The sequence below is a fragment of the Elephantulus edwardii genome, unplaced genomic scaffold, assembly GCF_000299155.1.
Source record: "Elephantulus edwardii isolate Elephantulus edwardi_28Jun2011 unplaced genomic scaffold, EleEdw1.0 scaffold00333, whole genome shotgun sequence".
NCBI lineage: Eukaryota > Metazoa > Chordata > Mammalia > Macroscelidea > Macroscelididae > Elephantulus > Elephantulus edwardii.
This window is the reverse complement of record NW_006400083.1, coordinates 1,957,730-1,964,309: the sequence shown is the minus strand read 5'-3', so window position 1 is coordinate 1,964,309 and position 6,580 is coordinate 1,957,730. Positions and strand designations below refer to the sequence as shown.

General features: G+C 41.6%; 1 pseudogene; it reads left to right on the top strand.

Annotated features, from left to right (window-relative positions):
- The first annotated feature begins 490 nt into the window (after positions 1-490).
- On the top strand, positions 491-2,836 carry LOC102875238 (annotated as a pseudogene).
- Positions 2,837-6,580: the final 3,744 nt, after the last annotated feature.

The following is a 6,580-nucleotide window of genomic DNA, read 5'->3' as shown; positions in this document are numbered from 1 at the left end:
GGAATGGAAATGAATATTGATATCTTCCAGTCAGTTAGCCAGTTACTTGTCCTCCTGATTTTTTGGAACAACCTAGTGAGCGTATTCAAGGTAACATGTTTGTTGAAACATGCCAATTGGAATTCCATTAATTCATGGAGTTTTATTATTTGCCAAGTCCTTCACAGCAGCCTGTATTCCCTCCTTCATCACTATTGCTTCTTGATCATATATGTTGTTTTTTCAAATTCTTCTGAGTCAGCTAATTCTTTCTGGTACAGTGACTACGTATATTTTTTCCATCTTCTTTCTCTGCTTTCTAGACCATTTAATATTACATATTGCAACTCGACACTTGAATTTGTTCTTCAGGTCTTTCACTTCTTTTAATGCTTCGTCAATAATTTAATATTATGCCTGTAGCATCATTAACCGCAATTTACTGCTTGAATTTGTTGTTTAGTTCCTTTCACTTAAGAAACACCAAGCGCTCTCGACGTTCCTCCTCACCATGGATGTCCCCCCTACACCGAGTGGTTTCCTGAGGAAGTATCTGGAACAGCTCTCCAGGGCTGGCAAAGCCATCGGAGTCCTGACCGGCGGCGGGGATGCCCAAGGTATGAATGCTGCTGTTCGCGCGGTGGTGCGCATGGGAATCTACGTAGGAGCCAAAGTGTATTTTATATATGAGGGCTACCAAGGTATGGTAGATGGAGGCGCTAATATTGTGGAAGCCTCATGGGAAAGTGTCTCAAGCATTCTACAAATGGGAGGGACAATCATCGGCAGTGCACATTGCCAAGCGTTTCGTACACGAGAAGGTCGCTTAAAAGCTGCTTATAACTTGGTTCAGCTGGGAATTACCAATCTGTGTGTGATTGGTGGTGATGGAAGTTTAACAGGGGCCAATATCTTCCGGAAAGAATGGAGTGAACTGCTGGAAGAGCTGGCCAAATCTGGCAAGACTGATTCTGAAGCCGTGAAGAACTACTCATATCTTAATATTGTGGGCATGGTAGGCTCCATCGACAATGACTTCTGTGGAACAGACATGACGATTGGCACAGACTCAGCTCTTCACAGGATTATTGAAGTTGTTGATGCCATCATGACCACGGCACAGAGCCACCAGAGGACATTTGTTTTTGAAGTTATGGGGAGACACTGTGGATACTTAGCCCTGGTTAGTGCCCTGGCCTGTGGTGCTGATTGGGTGTTTCTTCCTGAATCTCCTCCAGAAGAAGGCTGGGAGGAACATATGTGTGTTAAACTGTCAGAGAACCGTGCGCGAAAGAAAAGGCTGAATATTATCATTGTGGCTGAAGGAGCAATTGATTGCCAAAATAACCCTATTACTTCTGAGAAAATCAAGGACTTAGTCGTGAAGCAGCTGGGGTATGACACACGAGTGACAATACTTGGACACGTGCAAAGAGGAGGAACCCCATCAGCTTTTGATCGGATTTTGGCTAGTCGAATGGGTGTGGAGGCTGTCATCGCGCTCCCTGAAGCGACCCCAGAGACCCCGGCCTGTGTAGTTTCTCTGAGTGGGAACCACTCGGTGCGCCTGCCCCTGGTGGAGTGTGTGCAGATGACCCAAGATGTGCAAAAGGCAATGGATGAAAGAAGATTCAAAGAAGCTGTACGACTTCGAGGAAGGAATTTTGAGAACAATTTGAACATCTATAAGCGACTTTCCATCAAGCTCCCAGATTCGCAGATCGTGAAGAGCAATTGTAATGTGGGTGTCATAAACGTGGGTGCCCCTGCAGCTGGGATGAACGCTGCTGTGCGAGCAGCTGTCCGAGTGGGGATATCTGATGGCCACAAAATGCTTGCTATCTACGATGGCTTTGATGGCTTTTCCAAAGGACAGATCAAAGAAATCGGCTGGACAGATGTTGGAGGTTGGACTGGCCAAGGAGGATCAATTCTCGGGACAAAACGTACTTTACCAGGAAAGTACTTGGAGAAGATTGCTGACCAGATACGTGCTCATATTATCAACGCTCTGTTGATTATTGATGGATTTGAGGCCTACCTGGGACTGCTGGAACTGTCAGCTGCCCGGGAGAAACACGAGGAGTTCTGTGTCATGGTTCCTGCCACTGTCTCCAACAATGTACCCGGTTCCGATTTCAGCATTGGTGCAGACACTGCTCTGAACACTATCACCGACACATGTGACCGCCTGAAACAGTCAGCCAGCGGGACCAAGCGCCGGGTGTTTATCATCGAGACTATGGGCGGCTACTGCGGCTACCTGGCCAACATGGGCGGCCTTGCTGCTGGCGCCGACGCAGCCTATATTTTTGAAGAACCATTTGATATCAGGGACCTACAGTCCAATGTGGAACACTTGACACAGAAAATGAAGACGTCCATTCAGAGGGGAATTGTACTGAGAAATGAGAACTGCAATGACAATTATACCACAGACTTCATTTGCCAGCTTTATTCTGAAGAAGGAAAAGGAGTATTTGACTGCAGAAAGAACGTGCTGGGTCACATGCAGCAGGGTGGAGCACCTTCTCCTTTTGATAGAAACTTTGGAACAAAAATGTCTGCCAGAGCTATGCAGTGAATTACTACAAAACTCAAGGAATCACCAGTACCAGGAAAAAAGTTTGCAGTCTGTGTGCTGGGAATAAGCAAAAGAAACCTGATTTTTCAATCAGTGGTAGAGCTAAAGAAGGACACGGATTTCGAACACAGAATTCCCAAAGAACAGTGGTGGTTGAAACTGCGGCCTGTAATGAAAATTTTGGCCAAGTACAAAGCAAGCTATGATGTTTCTGATTCTGGCAAGTTGGAGCATGTATATCGCCGTCCGCAAGAGGAACCTGAAGGGATTTAAATACCTGTATCTTCATTCTGACATTAGAACTACACTGTATGTTTAGTCATGTTTAAGAATTTAATGTTCACTGACCTTTTTTGTAACATTTAAGACATTTAAGTTATTTCATCAGCACTTTATGCAAGTATTGTTGACCAGGTATTGTTGACATTGACATTTAGTTAAGAGTACCAGTCACCAATATCCATACAGATACAATCATAAAAATAAAACATTGCATATATTGTACTCACAAAAACAAAACAAAACAAAACAAAACAAAAGAAACACCAAGCAAGTTAGGCTCTTTTAATTTTCTGCTTACAGTTCCTTGCACTTTTCATTCTAATACTTTGCCTTGTCTTCCCAAGTTGCTCTTTGAGAACTTCTATTCAGTTCCTTATAACTTCCTGGGTTTTTTTGTTTGTTTGTTTGTTTTTTGTTTGTTTTTTTTTTACTTCTTAGCTTTTTGTTTGGTTTCTTGGCACTCTAGTAGAAAATTCAGAGTTTCTTCTAATATCTGTGTTATCTTTTCTTCTTCTGTCTTAGTCATAACCTTTTGCATTCTCATGAACAATATTCTTGCTATCTTCCCACAGCTCATCTGACCTTCGTTCACTTGTGCCTCATACATGTTCCTGAGTTTTTAATTTCAGGGATGATTGACTCAAAATCAAATTTTTATTCTTGTGGCTATGATTTAATGTTATTTAGCTTTAAATTTAGCTTGCATATGAATAGTTGATGGTTCTGTTCCACAATCAGTACCTTACCTAACTTTCACTGCTGATATTAGACTTCTCCAAAGATTGCTTCAGCAGATGTAATTGATTTTATTTCCGTGCATACCATCAGGTGAAATCCATGTGTATAGGCTGTGGTTTTTCAATAATACTCATAAAAGGATAAACTTTTTATAAGTAAAAACTTTTATATTTATAAAATAAATTTGCTTGAGTTTATTGACTATGCAATGACATCCTCATGTGTGAATCATAGTATATTATGGATAATGAGCTCTCCAAGTTATGCCAAGAAATCTGGAAGGCAACCACCTGGCCTACTGACTGGAAGACATGTTTATTTATTCCCATTCCAAAGAACAGTGATTTAACAGAGTGAGGAAATCATCGAACAATATCATTGATATCTCATGAAAGCAAGATTCTGCTGAAGATCCCCTAAATAGAACAACAACAGAGAACTGCCTGAAGTGTAGGATGGATTTAGAAGAAGCCATAGCACTGGTGATAGGGGTTTCAGAGACAATAAATTGGCCAAGGATAGAGCACGGTTTAGGACGTTGTACATAGGGTCGCTATGAATCGCAAGCGACTCGATGGCACATAACAACAACAACATTTTAAAGAATGTGAATTACAGTATATTTAATTGTAGTCACGTACTATCTGTACAGAGACAAGAAGTAGTAACTAAAAAGTAACCAGGTAACAAAAGGTGCATGATACAAAAACATAAAAATTTGTGTCTCAGGGTTTTATTCTATCACTGTACCTATCTAATATGTATGTGAACCAAATAATTCAAGATACTGTACTATATGAAAAGGGATGAGGCATCAAGATTAGAGGAAAATTAATCAGCAGTTTGCAATATGGAGATAACAGAACTTCACATGCAGAAAATAAAGAATACTTGAAACATTTATTGATGAATTTAAAAAATTATGACATTCAGCATAGATTACACTTCAACATTAAGAAAACAAAACCCTAAAAGTGTATCAGTATAAAACATCCTAATAAATTGATAAAAGATTTAAGTTGTCAAGGATTTTACTTTCTTTGGATCCACAGTCAACACATATGGAACGACACAAAGGTGCACTGCCTTGGCAGAAAATAAAATGCTGGCAAGGGATACTCTAAGGTATTAATTAGCCACAAAGAAGAACATGTTAAAGATTAATGTGTTCCTTATCCAATACATAATATTTTCAATTACTTTATATGCTTGTGAATGTTGGACAAGGAATAAGGAAGATTATGTTGTTGTTGTTGCTATTATGTGTCGTCAAGTCGCTTGCAACTCATAACGAACCTATGTACAACAGCTCTAAACTCTGCTATATCCTGTGCCAATCTCCTTGTCTCTGACACACTCATCCCGATTGCCCCAGTCACCGAATCAATCCGCCTCTCAGAGGGCCTTCCCCTCCTGCGTCTGGTCTCCATTCTCCCAATCATAATGTCCTTCTCCAAGGACCTGTCCCTCCTTACAACATGACCAAAGTATGTCAGATGAAGTCTCAGAATCTTTGCCTCCAAGGAGAAGCCCTGTTTAACCTTCTCCAGGATGAATCTGTTTGTTTTCTTAACAGTCCATGGTACCCTCAGCACTCTTCCAACACCAAAGCTTAAAAGCATCAATTCTCCTTCTATCATTCCTGATCATTGTCCAGCTCTCTGACACATAAACAAGTGATTGCAAAGTCCATGGCCTGTACCAGATGCACCTTAGTCTCCAGAGACACACCGTTGATTTTCAGTACTTTAGAGAGGTCCCTAACAGCAGACTTTCCCATGGCAATAGGTCTTTTAATTTCCTATCTGCTGGTGCCAAGAGTGTTGATTGTGGAGCCAAGCAGACTAAAGCTGTGAAAAATCTCAATCTCTTCACCATCCATCCTGATGCTGTCAGTTGGTCCCGTGGTGAGAATCTTTGTCTTCTTAACTTTGAGACTCAATCTATATTGAAGGCTGCAGTCCCTGACCCTCAGTAGCAAGCGCTTCAGGTCCTCCTCAGTTTCAGCAAGCAAGGTTGTGCCGTCTGCATAACACAGATTGTTGATAGATCTTCCACCAATCCTCATGCCACATTTCTCCTCATAGAGCCCAGCCTCCCGAATGACCTGTTTTGCATACAGGTTGAAAAGGTATGGAGACAGGACACATCCCTGGCATATGCCCTTCCCAGTTTTGAACCACGCAGTGTTTCCTTGCTCTGTTCTGACAACTGCTTCTTGGTTCAAGTATAAGTTTCACATTCTTCTCAGAGTCAGCCAGTTTGTTATGGTCCGCACAGTCAATGCCTTTGCATAATCAATGAAGCGCAGATAGACATTCCTCTGGTACTTACTGCTTTCAGCCAGGATCCACCTAACATTAGCTACAATATGAAGATTATAGAGGAATTAATATACTTAAATTGCGATGTTGGTGAAGAATATCAAGTAAACCTTATACTGGCAAAAACCAAGACAATCTGTCTTGGAAGAATTGCATGGCTAGACTTTGTCTTATTTACTTTAAGCATGTTAACAGGAGATATCAATCCCTGGAAAAATATATCACACCCAAAAAAATATGGTTAGTGAATGAGAAAAAGGCCCTTAGAAGGGGTTTTACATGGTAATTGGAATAATTAGCTTAAACACCCCTGAGATCACAAGGATCGTGCAGAACTGATATGATTTTTTGGTTCCTTATGACATAAAGTCACTGTAACTCAGAGCTAGTTAGTACTGCTGCTGTCGTCAGATGTCATCGAATTGCTTACAACTCATGTTGTTGCTGTCGTTGTTGTTGTTGTTATGTGCCGTCGAGTCGCTTGCGAGTCATAGCGACCCTATGTACAACAGCCTAAACTCCGCTCTGTCCTGTGCTAATCGCACTGTCTCTGACACTCACATTCCAATTATCCCACTCACTCATAGAGGGCCTTCCTCTCCTGCGCTGTCCCTCCACCCTCCCAAGCATGATGTCCTCCTCCAAGGACCGGTCTCTCCTCACAACATGTCCA